This window comes from Labrus bergylta, chromosome 9 (genome assembly GCF_963930695.1).
Source record: "Labrus bergylta chromosome 9, fLabBer1.1, whole genome shotgun sequence".
In the NCBI taxonomy this organism is placed as follows: Eukaryota; Metazoa; Chordata; class Actinopteri; order Labriformes; family Labridae; genus Labrus; species Labrus bergylta.
Genome location: NC_089203.1, coordinates 21,517,258 through 21,535,893, shown reverse-complemented (window position 1 = coordinate 21,535,893; position 18,636 = coordinate 21,517,258). Strand labels below are relative to the sequence as shown.

Below are 18,636 nucleotides of genomic sequence, written 5' to 3'. Positions count from 1 at the left end.
TAGCCTAGTTTTTCTCCAGCACAAACGGACGCCTGAACTAAGATGTTGCTTTTGGCTTCATTTATTGGGCTTGAGATTATTATCTAATGTAGTTTACATTTAGTCTTTTGGTTTTGGTTTATCTTGGCTCTGAATTCAAGTGTATATATTCAAATTTGAAAAGAAAGGTCTGGTCCTTTTTTCTTAGATTTAATTCAAGAGTATTTGCCGCCAATATCCTGCAGACTGCACATGTCAGTCTCTTTCAGCACTCTATTGAAGACCCTTAATAAAGCAGCAGCAGCCTTGTTTCCGCCTCTCCCAGGTCAATGAGAATTAGATTCTTTATTGCCACATGTTTTTGTTTGAAGAAGGAGTGGGTGGGCAGCTGGGAGCTCAGCCTTATGTAACGGCCATGTGCCGACCTCGAACCCCGGCCAGTAATGAATTCTGTCTTCCAGCCGTTTGTTTTTGACTCGCGGCCTCTCTTTAATGAAAACAAGCCTCTGTGAATTACGAGGGTTAAACGGTAAAAATGGAGGACGCGGCTGGTGAGGCGACCAGAAATTGTGTTTTCACAGTTTCCCACAGGAGCCACAGTTTTATTAATAGTAACCTCCTGTGCATATCTGATTCTCCATGGATTTACTGTCTCACGAGGAGGATCAGGCTCCTTTTCTGAACACTAAACCTCAGGGTTTGTCTTGGATTTCCTCTCCTCACGGTGGTTAGGACACTTTTTTTGTCAAAGAGGACAATTCAGATGATTAACTGTACAGATGTTTTTGCCAAGATTGATTTCCAACACTTTAACAATGAAACACTTTTAACTCCTCATAATATCCTCAGCACTGTTTGCATGCTTATGTTTGCATTTATTTATTTATGGCACAAGCATGGCTTCCCTGCTCTCCAGAAATAAGATGTATACAGTCCCTGGAGGATCATTTAAAGAATTAGCAAGTTTTTTGTTTGTTTTGTTATTTTTTGACTGAATTAAACAAGTGTTGACATCAACCATTTAAAATCAGTGGGCAACAGTAGTGTTGTTTCAGGGTAATATTCCTCCTTCTTTATTTGCGTTTAAAGAATTGCTTAAATCTTTCCCACTCATGCTCTCTGGTACACTTCAGGCCTGCATGCAAACACTGAAACCTTTCTGAATTGGTTGTTCCCATATGAACCTCACAGGGGGGAGACTTTCCTGATCGGATGGGCACGAGGGTCGGTGGACGAAAGGACAGAGTCAAACGCCATGGTGACAACTTTTGCCTTTTAAATCAATGTAACGTGTAGTTCCATATATTCACATACAACAAGAAGAAGAACAGAGGAGAACAAACAGGTGAGCAGAACAATAATAAAGTTCATTACTTGCACAGAGATCACACCACAAATGTCATCTCCCCCTCCTGCTCGCTAGCGGTGAATTTTCCTGAATATTTCTGTGTTCACACATTAACTCACCCCCAAAATTCATGGGGGCTAGTAGAAAAAAATCCCGGGTAAAGTCAAGGTACAGAACTCATCTGTATGCCTGCACACATGTAGCTCACCCTGAAATGTCAGGAAATTTCAGTTTTGTGTTTGTGTGGAAACACTAGAATATAAAGCTGTTTTAAGTCTTTATTATAACAATTATTATAACAATTAACCATCTTGCAAATTATTTACAGATGAAGCATTAGTGAATAACAATCATTGGCTGCATTATGTTTAGAAATATGAAAGTATGTTGAAAGTAAAACATTTGTTGTATCTCTCTGAGCTTTTAGGTCTACATGTGGATTGATGTTTCTTCAGAGCTTTGAAAACATTCAGGTAAGACCTTTTCTTGCTGGATCACACACAGGTACATTTTCTTGACTTTAGCTAATGTACTTACAGTATGATTGTACTTACATCATGATCTCAGCCTGTGACTCAGCAGTCACAGCTGGATATGTGACAGAGCATCTGTATTCCTGTCACTCTGTCTGTGAGAACTCGGAAGAGCTTGTAACGTGATAAGCGTTCGGGACGAGACGTTGACACTTGTACCAGTAATTATGTGTAAAAACAACACTTTACTACATGCTTGTATGGTGCAATAATCCGCCCTCTGCTGCAGCCGTGTGAGGAGGTGATCCCATGTCTCGCTGCAGGAACGACACATCGTGACTCAGGCTCTGTCACGAGCGGGATTAGCTCAGGGTGGTTTTATCTTCCCAACAGATTCATATCCTGAGGGCTGCTTTGATCTGGATCATCACACTCACAGTAGTCTTTTATGTTTTTGTTCAAGGTTGGTACAACATGGATAATGTTGGTCATATGAGCGCCTGAAAAAGCTCCCTAACGATTGGTGAACTGTTTCTTCTTTGGATAAAAATCCAAGCTGTAAGTGTTCATGTTCACTGAGCAACATACAAGTCGAGTAGACGTGTTATAATACCAATACAGTGTCCCATCTCTATTTTTATTATATAACTGAAGTCAATGTTGAAAAAACAACGAGATAAAAGTAAACTCCTGCACAATGTCTAACTTGAAAACAACATTTTTTTGGCTATGTTATAACATTTTAGTTTGGAAGTTGGACAGTGTGCAGGAGTTTACTTTCAAGTCTTTTACAGACACATTGCTCTCCTACACAGCTGTCTTATTAAATGGATGTGTGAAGGTTTTTTTTGAAAAAACAGTAACAGAAACAAGTAAGCCTAAAACGTTTTTTTTGGAGGGCCCCTCCAAAAAAGAATAAATCAAGAAAACAAATCAGATTAAACACCAGGAATGAACAAAAAAAACATGTTTTTTCATTCAAACCAACATTTTGTGCTCATGTCGTATCCCAAAATACATACCAAATACATATTTATCACCGTCGCCTATATGAAATTAAGTCATTAGGCGTTTTCAGTCCACAGGAACTTCTTCATAGTTTCTAGGAACTGCTGGAACCCTCCTCCTTTTTTATTCATTGCGCACCACAGGGACTATGAACTTTTAGAGGGACCTTGTTAACTCCTGCTTCAGAGTAGGTACCATGGCGGTGAGAATGTAGACAGAAAAAAAGTTCCCATTATGAGTAGTTCTCAGGGCACTCTCGAGTGGAAAGTTCCTCTTCAAAAAGTCCCCTAAAAGGTTTGGTCCGAGAACATCTATTGTTATACAGCACTAGTATGCAGGAGAAGAAGAAAAGCACCTGTTTAATACTATAACACAACTGACATAAATCAATTTACATGTTACAAATTATAAACTGATGTTATACTGTCTGTAGATGTTTCACCACCATCAACATTTTATTTGCATTTCTCCCACATTAGTGCTCACCTTGATTTTCTTAATGCGTTTAATTTTAGGAGAAAATAGTCCAAAGACATCATAGTCAAAACTCTGCCATATTTCTGTTGTGTTCTGTCTAGTCGGGGATCACTAAATTTGAGTCATGTCCCCCACATCGACTATCTTTACTCACTTCACCTCTTAAGACCAAGCCCGTACTGAACAGGAGGGACACAGCTGATGTCTCCAATGAACAGAAAAAGAGAGGAGACCTGAAGAGAAGAAGTCCAAAAAGAGATTAGCCTTCAGGAGTTGAGTGTAGACGTGTGTAGGGAGTAAGAGTCAGATAAAAAAGAACAAAACACACTCAAACTATTTAGGTTTTATCTACAACAGAGTGAGTGAAGATGGACTGTGGTAAAAACAGTACTGAGGGTTTCAGTCTTATCTGGACGTCTTGTGAATGAGAGTTCTTGCTCTTAACACCGTCACCCAGAAAAAGATCGCGTTCAAAAGATGGAGACGCTGGCAGATTCAGAAAGAAATGAATCTTCTAAAGCAGTCTTCCAGAAATAGACTCATACTCATCCTCCGTCACTTTCAATAATGGAGCCTGAAATCATAGCAAATTAAATCAATGTGTAGGGAACTTTAGGAAGTACCCTCAAACCTTTTGTTGAGCTAATGTGGGCAGCCATTTAAATATTAAGTTATTTATTATCCCCTCTCTTGCCCTTGTTCACTGTTTCATAAGTTTGTTTATTATGTAAGATCATATGTTAGCTTTATTTTGAGCTCTAAACTTAATTGGTGACATTTTGGGTGACTATGAGAGTCTGACCATCAAGTTGAATTTGTCCCGTCCATTATGGAGTTTTTGCATCAAATAACTAATTTAAACAAAATAATACAAGTGAAAAGTTGGACATTTCATGATAAGTATCATGACAGAATCTGGGTTTAACCAATGACCTGGTAACATTGAGGAGGCGGGGTTTGTGATGTAAACTGCAGCCAGCCAGCAGGGGGAGCTCTAAATATTTTTGGCTTCACTTCCAGGCAGCTGTTTCTCTGTCCATATTGATATACAGTCTATGGTTGTAGAGGTTGTAATATATTTGTTCAGTTTTACATATTTTCAAGGGTTCATCCAGAACACACTGGGGCATTGCAAGTTCCTTTAAAATAAAAATAAAATAACAAACAGATGTGAATTTTATCCAGAAAGTCCATAAAAACACTTCAGTGCCACTAGATTTGAAAAATACTCCAACTTGTGTGTTTTCAGTTTGACTTTTTATCTTTACTTATTGTAGGCTAATGAAGTATTTTATATTGCCTGTAAAATGATCCCATGATGTTTCTGTTTGTAGTGACAATACTTGAATGTATGCTTTGTATATCACTACAGGCAGATTTGTTCCAGAGTATTTTCTAGTCAGAACCATGATTACCCTTTAATTCCCACTTTGTGCCTTTAAGCGCGGGATGTTTGGAGGAGGGGTTTACAGATGGGGACGGCCTCGTGACGTTTCCTCTGTTGACAGTAGTAAAAGCTCCACACGAAAACACACACCCTCACACACACACTCAGCATCAGCTTTGTTCACACGCTCCCTCCAGAGAGAGAGCCTCCACCTCCGCTCTGCGCTTCTCCATCACCGCGTCTCTGCCCCGCGCGTCCGCCGGCTGTGCGCACTACCACCCCTTGCCCGATCCGGAGCTCCAACCGGGACTGCATTTCAACTGAAACACCCATTGGACTTGACACAAGGATAAAGTGGCAATATGTCCTGTAAAATCATGGCGGGTATGAAGCTGTCGGACGAACAGGTCCAAGTGCTGGAACAGAGTTTTAAAGTCCACAGATATCCGGACGAGACATCGCTCATGTTGATCGCTGCGGAGTGCGGGCTGACAGAGGAGGAGACAATAGTGAGTAATGACACAAACATCTATTTAAATGCCTATGTGGGACTAGAAATTGAAAGAAACTGACCTTTATTCCCTTTAGTTTATTGCAGCCTGTTCAGAAATAATGACATAATCATCCATGAGACGAAGTCTTACTATCCGTTTGGAGACTTGTACTTAGGTAACTGTAATGCTGTAGTGAACTGAGATTTACAATGGAATTAAGTGAGTTTTTCGGGGTCATTTACGCACTTAAAGTGGTCAGTATTTTAGTTAATATTTGGGGATTTTTAATTCCTGAGGTATTGTAAGTCTTTTATGTTTGTTCCATATTTATTCTCACACTCAGTGAGTCTGTGTGCCATATGTGCGCTTAATTGAGCACACGCCCATTTGACAAATGACATATTCCCTATTAATCATGACTGTAAAAACACTTACAATAGTCCTTAGAATTAAAGACATGCCTGTCAGTGTGTTAAATCATTTATTAATAGGACATTTTAAAGTGGAGAATGCGATTATGAATGAGTAGTGTGATCTTCAGCAGTACATAATATTCTTTTGATTATTTGTCCATGTTCTGACTTTCATTAGAGTAAAGCTAATAGTTATTAGAAGAGTACCTTGGAAAAAAATCTTGCTGAAAGAGCCATAGAAAGTGCATTGAACTACAATATTTGAGTACATTTACTTGATAGATGAGGAAACTGAAGGTTGAGACTTTATCTCAAAAACAGTTCAAAGGAGGATTTACAAATCATCACTGACGTCAGTGAGGGGACTTCAGAGGAAATGATGCTATGAACGGGACATAAACACGTAAATGTTCACTTTGGTCAGCAGGAAGAAGGGGATTCTTAAACCAAAACAAGACTTTAAATCTGTCAATCCTGGTCCTCCTCCACTGACAGTGAAAAGACTCAATAGAAGCCCAGTTCTTCTGGGCTTCATCACACCGTGATGCTTTAAAAGATTTATTGACTGTGCAGGATCACGGTGTGATGAAATAATCCTCATTAAAGTGTAAACTCTGACCACAGAGGCAGAGGAGTCGCATTGATCGTGGCTTGAACAGCTCCAGGGCGGTTTGTCCTCACGAAGTCACTTTAATTTAACACTTTTTTAGCTCTGAGAAGAGCTGTTGTGTTCTTACAAACACTGATTATTCTGCAAAGGATGACTTCATGTTTACAAAATTGGCTAAAAAGAGAGATCATCTGTCGAGAATTATTATTGTTTTGATTGATAGCCCCCTGTTGGCGGATTTATGTACTGTGTGTTTTACATTTTTTTTGCTTTTCTTAACAATTAACTTTTTTATCTAAACTACCTGAGCATGAAAATAATCTGCCATGTTTAATTTAAATCACGTCAGAGTTTTGAGGAAAACGAAACACAAAATTATTCACAAGTTTTATTTATGCCAATAAACAATGAAGGACCCAAAATCAGAGGTTTATAATTTATTTTCTCAATTCACTCCCTAACCCATATCCCTGATATGAATGTTGTACAATCGGTGATTACATTAAATCTTTAATTAAGTTTGATAGAAGTCAAAAATCAAAAATATGTCTTCACAGAAAAGAGCGACAGATATGACCAAGCGTTAAGCAACTGGATGTTTTCCCCCCTTAATGACTAAAATAATCACAAATGCATTACAATTTTCTCTCTATGAATTAATAGACATATCATTGCAGCCATAAAGCTTCTAAATGAACATATCGTTGTTCAAACCAAACCAGAAACACAACTTGTACTCCAGCAGGAAAGAGCCACCAGGCAGCGGTTGTGTAGCAAAGCCGTGTTAAGCCCTTGGATATCGACGTGAAGTGAAGCAGAAACTGCCAATTACATGAAACATCGCATTAGTACTTTGGTATTTAATCTCTTGCAGCCCCCTCTCCCACATGTAAACACTCCCACCATGCCGCTATCTGAGGAATGTCTTCGTCCTACTGTAAGGTCTGAGCATCCGTCACATCAGGAGCCAGATGTGGAGCTTCAGAGCAGCGATAATAACCGACATGTTGAGAGCGCTCTGAAGTTCTGCGGGCATCTCTGGAAGCATAAATCTTACAACCTTAACAACACCAAATGTCATTTGGCATTCCTCTTCAGGATTTGGCAGGCAAACAACAAACCTATTTGCTTAGCTGTACTCACAAGAAGGTTAAACCCTACAATGTTAATTCTGCCATTTGAGTTGACGTAGCATCAGGTTCCTCTCATAGGCAAATTTCTGCTCCTGCTTGTGCTCATGGGGCGGACAGATGGGTTTACATCGGAGGAGAGAAAGGGTTCTCACGTGGCGTGGAAAATGTGTGTCCTTTTCATAATTAGCTCAACGTTTCAGCAGTCAATAAGCCATGAATGTCACGCACAAGCTTGTCGCTGGTTTTCCACTTCTTGGACTTCACAAACCAGTTCCTTTGGATTTCTCAGAGCTGAGGTAACACAGGCATAAAACGAAAGTGCAAATCATCAGGTGTAAACAACTACATGACACAGAGTATACTTGGTATTTTTAAGTAAAGATGAGGCTTCTTTTTACGCCTTGTTGACGCCAGTTGTGTAGCAAAATGGCATGGGCTGCGGCCGCGCTCACAGCTCAAAACAATCACTGTTGTCACGCATGTTGGAGGAAAATAGTTGAAAACTGAAAACATACTTTGGGTTTCAGTCATTTGCATAACGAGTTAGTGAAAAAAAAGCTGCTCTGTTCTGATCTAAAGTAGAATTAAAAAACATGGGCCCTGATTTTACATATTTCAAGATTCAAATAACTGAACAGTGAAATGAGTTTTGGATTACTCCAGTAGATTGCTTTAGCTTTCAGCCTTTGAAACATACGTTTAAGGTCGTGCTTTGGGGCAGACTACAGAGAATACCATCAGGGATTGACAAAGACACCAAAGACTCCATCACAAAAACAGTCATTTTGTCTTGCATTACACAGAAGTCGCTGATGCAAAGCGGCCTTGATTTGAAGATTTGCTTATTTATTGTTCTGCGACGGCAGTTTTTAAAAAGTCAGCTCTGATCTCAACTCAACATTTAACACAAAGAAAGAAGATGTTGAGGTAGACGAGCAACTCCCACGATTAACATGGTAAGATTAGTGCGAAAGGAACAAATTCTCCTGGCAAAATCAAAAAAAAAAAACCAGCAGACCAGCATGACAAACAAACTGATTATTACGTTGATCTGTTCATCTTAAAATGTCGTTAACCATCCGTATGCCTCAAACCCTCGCGAGGGTTCATCCCTCCCCAATCCCACGTTTCTTTTTTCAGTTTTAAAGCTTTAAGGTATACTATGCGCCTTTCAGAATAGCTGTATAGTAGATGTCACACATTAGCGCCGGTCTATCAAACCAAAACAAAGCGGTCCCTTCAGCAGACCACCTTTCCTCCCCCCTCACCCCTCCCTCAGTGTTCTGAGTGCAGCCGTTAGGAATCAGTCTCCATTAGAAACAGTATTCAAATGCTTTTACAGACAACATCGTTTTCATCATGATATTGGATTATCTTGCAAAATTTCAAGTGTATAAAGCACTAAAAACCTTCTAAAAATGATTCTCACATTCCCAATGTACCCCACATTAGCCCCTCATGAAGGCTGGGGCGTACAGAAGGTTCTGCTTAGAATAATCACACATGTATGAAAGACATTCTTCCTGTGTTTTTTCCAGATAAAAATCTATTCAACTTTCAGGATGTATCCCACTGCTGCAGCTCTTTGTTGAAAACCTGTGAATTTCATACAATAAGAGACTTTGAAAGTTTCCCACTTTTTAGATTTTGGTAACTACCACTACAGTTAATGCTTTTCCGCAGATTTGCTAAAGAAAAAAATGTGCTTTATTATTTTGCTCCATCCATAAAGCTCTATAAATCCCGCCTTTTTTTTCCTCCAGAGAGGCTATGAAAATGTTTCTAAATCTTCAACTGCGCTGATCTACTTCCTTACTCCTCCTCCAGCATTAGTGACTGTTTCCATTCATTGTACACAAAGGCGGGAGAAGCCGGTCCAGGGTGAGGTAAAGGTCTGGCCGACCATCAAAAGACCTGACTTCATTTCCAGCTTTTTTTCCTTCTTGCTGCCCCTCTTTTCAAATGTGTTGCTTTTCTTAACAAAGCTCTCATTGGAAGAGGTGTCACCACTCCCCGTTTCACATTAACAACATTTACAATGTGCTCCGGGCCTCTGTGCATGCGGCATGTTTGAGCTCTTTTCATAGACCGATTTATTTGTTTACAGGGTTGCAAAGTCACTGACAGAAAGGTAAAGTCAAGTTTGATAGACCTTGTTATGTAATCCGGTGCTATAGTCAAAGGGAACAAATGACACAAGCACCATTGTATGGGTCAGCAGGATTATATCTCTCACCACTTCTGCTCTGTAGTGGCATGTGTGTAATGCTCAAGAGACATTCAAAGATGTGATACACTCTGGAAAAGAACCAGGAAGAAGAAGAACAAGTATAAGACTGCTGCCTTCAATTCAAAACCTGACAGAGAAAAAAGTATTTTTAAGACTAGACGTTTACAATCTTCTTCAGCTGAGAAATATCTGACTTTTCCCCTGATTCTTGTCCCAAATCCCAAAACACAGAGTGCAGCATGAGCAGCCAGTTCTTTATTTGATTTAGTCTCTGCATTTTTTATTTTTCTGTTCAAACCCAGACGACTCCAAATGGAAATCTCATATGTTTCCAGTATAAAATGTTGAAACCATCCGGGCGTATGTCTTGTGTTTTAAGGCCAGCGTTCCCGATCCCTCCCTCTCTCTCCTCAGCGTTATCGGGATGATGTCAGCATTGTTGTGAAACCCATGACAACATAAAAACAGCAATGCGACGGGTCACGGGTGTGTGTCAGGGCACTCTGTGCCGTCGCCATCTGGTCAGAGTTTAAGTTGCGCAGTTGTTGGTGCAGCATTCAGAGTGCAGACAGCTATTACAGGGAACTGGATCGAGAGAGAGAAAAAGGCCGATTTAGGATAATTGGATGGAAACATTCTTCTTCTGTGGTTTTCTTAATACAACGTAGCCTCAGGGTCACTGCGGTGTCTGTGTGAGTCAGTGACCACATTTACATGCACCGAGAAATGTGACCGTTATGTGATTATAAAAGTCAGGAAGGAACAAAGCCGCAGTTAAGAACTCTCTTTGGATTATAGATTTCATGTTTGGTGCTTTTTAAAACATCTTAAAACAGCTGGTATGAAGATTTGCACAAGATCTCTATCCATACATCCATCCATCCATCCAACCATCCATCCAACCATCCATACATCCAACCATCCATACATCCATACATCTATCCATCCAGCAGTTTTCTTCTACCCTTATATGACCAATTTGACATTTTGTTACACGTGTGCTACGATGTCATGATCCGAGTATCCAGGTCATATTAAAGAAAACAAAATGTGTGATATTCAGAATAAAGTCCATTTAGCAAGGGGATGAAGTAATACTATTACATTAGTAAAGTTGTAAATGTATAAGAAAGAAGTTTTAAGGCCTTTGAAAAACACAATCCTGTGTGTCTATGTGAGACCCCACAGCAGCTCCGGAGGTTGCTGGATGATCTGTTAGTATCTAACACCTGATGGTTTGGGCCACACATGATCCATGGACACTTTTCTTTGTTTCATCTCACCGTGTCTGTTATCATACAAGTATCATCTGGTGGTTATAGGTGAAACAATCATTCATTTATCATCAGTTACGTAACTGTTACAGAGCGCTAAAAAAAAAAAAATCAGTCCAGTTATAAGTAACGAGCGTAGACCTCTAATGGGCTTCACTATTGGTTTACCCTCCAAGGCTCCACCAGAACTGAATAAATAGCCCCTAAACGCGCCTCCTTTGGTGTTTCGGGGTACTACACGTGCCCAGACACACACACATCCACTAAATGAACGATGTGTGTGTTCAACGTCTTCAACGCTTATCAGAGACAAAGAACCTGTTCCTGTAAATCACTGCAAACTTGTATTTATTTTGTGTTAATGTTACTTGTGTTTAGAGGTGGGTAAAAATAGACTTTCATAAATTCCAAAAATGACTGGAGTAAATCCTGAAGTATGGACTAATTCAAAAATAGACTTTGAATCATGAATCTAGAATCGTTTTGAATCGAAAATAGATTCTGAATCGAATTGTGACCCAAAGAATCGAAATTGAATCGAATCATGGGACACCCAAAGATTCCCAGCCCTACCTGTGTTAATACACATCTTAAGTGTATGTTTAGTTTTTTTCCTACTACAAGCCAACTTAAGATTTAAGATTTACTTTATTGATCCCCGCAAGGGGAAATTTCAGTTTTTACACTCTGTAAGTCATGAACACACACATGCAGAAACAGGATCATATGGACATGCACTATTGGAGAGAAGCCAGAGTGACGGAGCGGCCCACAGCGGGCGCTCCTGAGCTGATGGTGGGGAGGAGGTTCGGTGCCTTGCTCAGGGGCACCTTGGCAGTGCTCAGGAGGTGATCTGGCACCTCTCCAGCTACCAGACCAACTTCCATATTTGGTCCGTACTGGGACTTGACCAACCCAAGTCCCTACAGACTGAGCTACTGCCGCCCACCTTCTTCCACCTTAACAGGCACATTTCCTGCAGGAAACACTGTTATGAAAGTAGACAATAGGAAGCCAATTAATGACGTTAAAATGCTCAAATCACTGCAAAGCAAACTGTTAATGCTGCTCACAGGTATTGAAGTCGCACAGTCTGGTGCCATAGTGGTTTTAATGTATTGTGTGGTCTTGCCTGTATAATACAATAACTCAGCACAGCAGTATGAGGTTAGTTTACAGTTACAGGCAATTGTTGTGTAGGTAAATATAACCAGTGGCCTGAGGATGAGGAAAGAATGACAAAGAATCTGGAGACCTGAGTTATTTGTACAAATCATTTTTGACAATACAAGAACTCCACCTGTGTAACTTCTCAGGAATATTCATGTAAGCCAGACGCATCACGTCATCGCTCTCCTGTTTCATGGATCAGATTGTGCCAGCTGTTCTTATTAAGTCCAAACAAGAAAAACCGCGGCTACTTATTTTTAACACCTTCCTCCGTCTTTTCCTCCTCAGAAATGGTTTAAGCTGCGAAACGCACAGTGGAGGCAGGCGGAGGGTCTTCTAGCCAACCAAGGGAAGGTGTTCGACTGATGAATCTGCCGGATCCCAGCCCAGACGCTCTGCCCTGACGTTGCTTCCTCTCTTGGACATACTGACCCTCCCGGCCCGTCCTCATTTGTGTCCAAATCTGTCTTTTTTGTATCTCTAAAGCTATTTTAACTTACTGTACGTAATGTGAAGGTGTTTGTGTGTTGTTGCCAATATAACCGCCATGTTTACAGAAATAAAGATATAATTATTATGTGTTTAAATGAACTCGAGTGTTCTTTAAAAGTAGCTGTACATTCAGGCGGATGAATTCAGCGTGGGAGCAGAGTTATACAATGGTTGTTGAAGTTTAAAATGGGCGTGTTGGGGGGGGGGGGGCCTTGGGGACAGTGTGCTTTTGTTTTCAGGCTTTGTTTACATGTATGTCAGTCAGCAGGGAGCAGAGAGCTGGACGCCCGAGCTGCTCACGGGACAAAAAAGATGTCAGGAAGCGGCGGGAGTACAATAGATGCTCCTGGAATCAGCTGGGGCTGTTCAGGGACAAAATCTGGAACGTTTCCGTGATACAGGGTGGAGGGAGAGAGGGAGGGGGGTCGGATATGTGAGCCGGCTGAGCTGAATGGCATCATGGGCTAAACAAATGACAGGTGATGGCTTGTCATTGTCCCGTGTCGCCCCTGTGACTGCTAAATGTAAAAAGGATGTGACCTCATCAGCCAGTTCAAAACGTTTTTTTGTTACCATCCAATAAAGACATTAACGTCGATTAAGTGACCAAACAAGCACATATAGCTTTTAATGTTATCCATCTGATCTGTTGAGCTTTAATGTTATCCTTTGTTTTACATGGATGGATTCAAACACGTTAGTTTGGTGTAATCAATCCCACCCATACAGTTCTGCTTCCCCATATATACTCTCTTAAACACAAAATGTGTACTCATCCGCCAATGAAAATAGTCCCCAACTGAGACATAATTTTCTCCTGTCTAAATAAAGTGACAGGCTGTTTCCGGAATATAGAGAGCTTTTTTTAAAATAGGAGAAGTTATATCTAGTTGCAAGAAAATGTCCACGTACTGTCTAATTTGCTTAAACAAAAGCGTAAATGTATTGCAGGCAATGTTTCAGAACTGGATCTTGATGGATTCATTCCTCTCTTACACACCTACCTGTTTAATTTTAACAAAAAAACAAGTTGTAAACTGTATGATTTAGACTTTGATTTTTTTTTCTGTGGGGGAATGTAAACATTTTTAAAATCAGACTACCAGGCTGAAGAAGTTGAGCATGAGAGAGAACAGAGAGGGCTAGTTTCATTTTACAGGACAGAATAGAAATCCTGACCCCTCTGATTGTGTTTGAGACTGAAGGAGGAGAAAGATAGAGAGATAGAGAGAGAGAGAGAGAGGAGCTCAAGGTGCCAGTTCCTCCGGTAGTCTAAGCCTATAGCAGCATAACTAGGAGCTGGTCTACACCAGCACCAGCCCTAACTATGAGATTTATCAAACAGGAAAGTTTTAAGTCTATTCTTAAAAATACAGACCGTGTCTGCCTCCCGGACCCCGGCTGGAAGACGATTCCAGAGGAGAGGAGCCCGATAACTGAAAGCTTTACCTCCCATAGTACACTTAGAGACTGTAGGTACCACCAGCAGGCCTGCATTCTGCGACAGTAATGTTCTGTAAGGGTAGTACGGCACCAGTAGCTCCTTAAGATAAGATGGTGGCCATTTAGAGCTTTGTAAGTGAGAAGAAGGATTTTAAATTATATTCTAGATTTTATAGGGAGCCAGTGCAGAGACAACACAGGAGTAATGTGGTCCCTGTGGATCTTTGAGATAAAAGGAAGGTTGGATATAGGCCTATAGTTAGATAGAGTTCCTGAATCTAGAGTAGGCTTTTTAAGTAGAGGTTTGATTACCGCTACTTTAAATGACTGTGGTACATAGCCTGCCAGTAAAGACATATTGATCATATCTAATATAGAGTTGCTAACTGAGGGAAAGACTTCCTTAAACAGCTTGTTTGGGATTGGGTCTAAAATTAAATTAATGAATTAAGGCTTTATTCTAAGAGATTTATTTTGAAATCACCGGAAGTGTATATGTAGGATATACATTTGTTTTAAAGGGGTGTGTGTCTGTGTGTGTGTGCGTGTGCGTGTGCGTGTGTGTGTGTGTGTGTGTGTGTGTGTGTGTGTGTGTGTGTGTGTGTGTGTGTGTGTGTATTTAATTATTTTTCATCTTTATTTCATTAAATTCATAGGTGTACATCAGTCTCGCGCTCTTTCGTCAAACTGTAATTGCATTTGTCTGAAAAGTTCTATGATTAAATAAAGTTTGATTAATTATTCTTTATTTAATGTTTGAAACTTGTACATACTATACTATACTTACTATATTGCTTAATGCTCTGAGCACCGTGAAAGACTTCTCCAGGTAACGTTATGGAGTAACACTGCCATCTTATGGCAGCTGGTGGTATTACAGCAAATACCTCAAAGTTTGCCTACAAACTGAGAGAGCAAAATAAAAGAAACATGAGCGGCAACAAATGATTAAATGATAAAAAAAAAGAGCACAGAGGGTCCCAAAGTGGGGGTCAGGATCCTTGTGGGTCGCAAGCCACATAGAGGGGGGGGTCTCACAATGCCTTCCATAAAAAGTAATAGAACGTTTAAATTATTTCAACTTGTATAAGAAGATGTCCTTTACTATTCCTACAAGGGGCTGTTCATCATGACACATGCATGTTGTTGAGACATGCTGTAGGCTGAAATCAAATATACACACACACACACACACACACACACACACACACACACACACACACACACACACACACACACACACACACACACACACACACACACACACACACAGGAGAGATGTCAGAGTGAAGGAGGGGGGGACTGCACATACACACCAAGACCGGCTGTGTCCTCAGAGGTGATTGTGTGTGTGTGTGTGTGTGTGTGTGTGTGTGTGTGTGTGTGTGTGTGTGTGTGTGTGTGTGTGTGTGTGTGTGTGTGTGTGTGTGTGTGTGTGTGTGTGTGTGTGTGTGTGTGCGTGTGTGTGTGTAGGCTGTGGTATTCGTCTCAACGAGTGTAAGGGGCCCTAATCTAGCAGACGGTGCTGTCTGTGTCATGACGTCCATCTGAAGTCCAGCCCCGCCCATATCTGACCCCGCCTCATTCCATGTGCTGCAGCGAGTGCTTATTGGACCCATTTTTGAGACATTAAAATTCTGTGTCTGAGATTTTTCTTTAGCACTGGGAGCCTTTTACAAAAAGGTCACAAACAACAAATAATGTAAAAAAGTTTAGATATAAATGTTGATAAACTGTTTCTCTAAACAACTTTGAATGATTTTGAATATTAAATAAAAACGATAACACTTTATAATAACCATCATCTATAAAGGGTAAATAAGGGTAAATAGATAGTTAATTAACCATTAGTTAATAGTTATTTACTGTTAACAAACAATGAAATGATCGTTAATAATTTTTGCTAATGATTTGTAATGCTATAATTTATGTTATGTTAACAGTTTATTGATGCACACATTATAGAATTTCATACGCTTTATAAAGTGTTTGTTAATGATGACCAAATGATTTATATACCTTTAAGAGATGGTTTATAAAACATCTATAAACATTACAGAACCACATGGACCAGATATTTGTTCATGGTTTTTGAATATTTTATAAAGTGTCTATTAGCATTATTTGGATGGTTATTATAAAGTTGTAACTGAAGGGTTAATATGGGGGGGGGGGGGGGGAGTCAAACAAATCTGTGGGGAATGTTATAGACTACATGCAGTGTGTCTTCGTGGTCAGAAGACTAGAAAAGTGCTTTGTGAGTCCAGTCCATTTACCATTTTTAATATATTGTAATGTAGTTTAGCAAACAAAAGACTATTAAATGCTTGGAGAACAGAGCTCACAGATACTTCAACCACCTAAATAACAGCGCCATCTGGTGTCCTTATTTTGGAAGAGAGGGTTAATCAGATAAAATCGAGAAAAACTGTGTTTTATATTTTTAGAAGTCCCTATTTGCAGGCTCAATTTAAAGACTTAAAGATTGGGGGGAAATGATTTGACAAAAAAATTATTGGCTAAAATAAGTTCCAGTTTTATATATTAAAAAAAATATATAGATTGTAGATTTAAATAGCCTACATTCAAATAAATAATGTGTAGGCCTACTTAAAATCTCCATAGTAACCCAGGTTGCCAGGAGACGATTTGAAAATTAAGTAATTCGAACAAAACCAAACTCAAAGTAATTTGAAATCTCACTGAGAGACAGCAGCAAATATTCACAGTGGTTTCAAAGTTTGATATTTTCGAGGATTTATTCGACAAAGATCTTCATTGAAAACGTTTCTCCTCCTATTAACAAGTGTTTGCTGCTGATTTTTCCTTTTTTTGTTTTTTTCTTTAGGAACAGGATCTGAAATCTAAAGAAGAGCCCTGAACAACAGAACAGAGGAGACAGGATGAGGTTGAATGAACAGACCGACAACGAGAGAGAAGAAAAGACGAGAGACAAGTGTCAATGGTAACTTAATGAAAACAGATCTACACTGAATATATTCATAAAACATGGCTCACTTCGAGAAACATTTTTCTGACATTAGATGAACTTCATTTTATTTGTGATGTACGTCCACTAAACCATTTTATTGTTTGTATGTTTCAGCTGAGACCTCAGAGCAAACAGAGGACTCCATTTAAAGAGGAGACGGATGAGTTTGGAGACAACAAGAGGTCGGCACAACATTTAGAATTAGCTGCAAAAACAGAGTTTGTAAACTCTGTAAATCAGAATAAATATAGATCCATGAATAATCTCTTCTGTCAACTGTTGGTATTTTCTCTTTATTTTGATGTAGGGGTAAGTTATATATCCTTAATAATATCACCTTATTAAGGAAAAAACAAGTTTTCTCAAAAATGTTTAATATCCTGACTCTGAATTTTTTAATTTGAAGTTTATGTTTTGCTGCTGTTATCATACCCAATATGATGCAATCCTGAAATTGAACAGAGGAGTTGATCAAATTTCCAATTTCAAGTACATATTTGACAAAATATCTGTTAAAAGACATTTATATTTTCTTTTGGAGAAAGGTCCACAGTGGAGAGCAATTGTGTCTGTATTGTGTCAAACGATAACAACACATGGAAGAAAGAAGAAACTCTTTCCATTGTCACAACCCGGCTCTTAGGCTGCAACAAAAATAGGAGTTGAAGACGAGGTCTACCAAAATAACACCAAATTTATTTACAATGATCAATTGTGAGAACAAGGTGAGAGAGAGAGCGTCTGTCCTGAGAAGAGCATTATGTGGATGAGGACTATACCAGACCAAGGTGCAGCTCATCCCCTGATTACGACCTCGCCTTGACCTGCAGCACGGTGGAGGGCTCGTCACACCAGAGCACTGGTCCTTCAATACAACATTTTTAATAATGACAATTCATTTGAGCTATTGTAAAAATGTTCTCCATATAATAAGAAATCCCTGCACTTTAATTACCAGGATGTTATACAAATGATCTTTGACTTGATGAAAGTTTACATTTCTCCAGGATAATGTTTCACAAACCGTTTCAAATCAAACTGAGACCTGAGAACTTTTCATATAGCAGATAACACACTTAAAGACACAGGTCGTTTATAACATCTTTAAATCCATCTTTGGATCCAATGCAATGAAACCGAATGTTTTTAATGACAGGTTGAGAATATTTGCTGCAAAAAAAAAGGTCTATTCCATTTTCAGGAACTCTTTTTAACAACAAAGTCAAATAAATGATTACTCTTATCACATGGATATGGGCCTCTCAGAAGGCATTCCTCTCTGCAGATCTGAATCTGTTGTTGAGAAACCTCTTTGAGGTAATCCCTCTCCCCAAACAGTTGAGGGAGTGTGTACAGCATCAGTGGACATCTACCAGGAGACACAGCATTTCTGCTCGGGGGGATTCTGTGGCTGTTCCAGAGATGGACAACTTCCTGCAATTCTCTCTGGGAAGGACAAAAAAGGTTATCAACTCAAATATAACTCATTCATGAGCTCAAATTCTGTATTTGTGGTCCATAATGTTGGCAGACAAATATCTTACAAAGTTTTTTCTTTGTCCTGTATACGACACCGTATACCAAACCAGAGTGAGGCTTAGGCCGAATGGTATTCCTTACTAGGTTATTGAGAGGGATAGTATGAATCACCGCATGGAGTCGAAATGTTTTTATAATGAAAAAGTTTGATGCCTTCAATCTGTGTGCTCCACT

The 18,636-nt window shown here is 39.6% G+C and overlaps 1 long non-coding RNA gene and 1 other non-coding gene across 2 annotated transcripts; both read left to right on the top strand.

Annotated features, from left to right (window-relative positions):
* The first annotated feature begins 1,175 nt into the window (after window positions 1–1,175).
* LOC136180028 (uncharacterized) lies at window positions 1,176–17,175 on the top strand. The gene is made up of 4 exons (XR_010666953.1): window positions 1,176–1,324; window positions 1,755–1,800; window positions 16,780–16,896; window positions 17,038–17,175. It is a non-coding gene; the product is annotated as an uncharacterized lncRNA (long non-coding RNA).
* Window positions 4,783–12,583, top strand: LOC109986717 (uncharacterized). The gene is made up of 2 exons (XR_010666905.1): window positions 4,783–5,181; window positions 12,285–12,583. It is a non-coding gene; the product is annotated as an uncharacterized protein (transcript).
* Window positions 17,176–18,636: the final 1,461 nt, after the last annotated feature.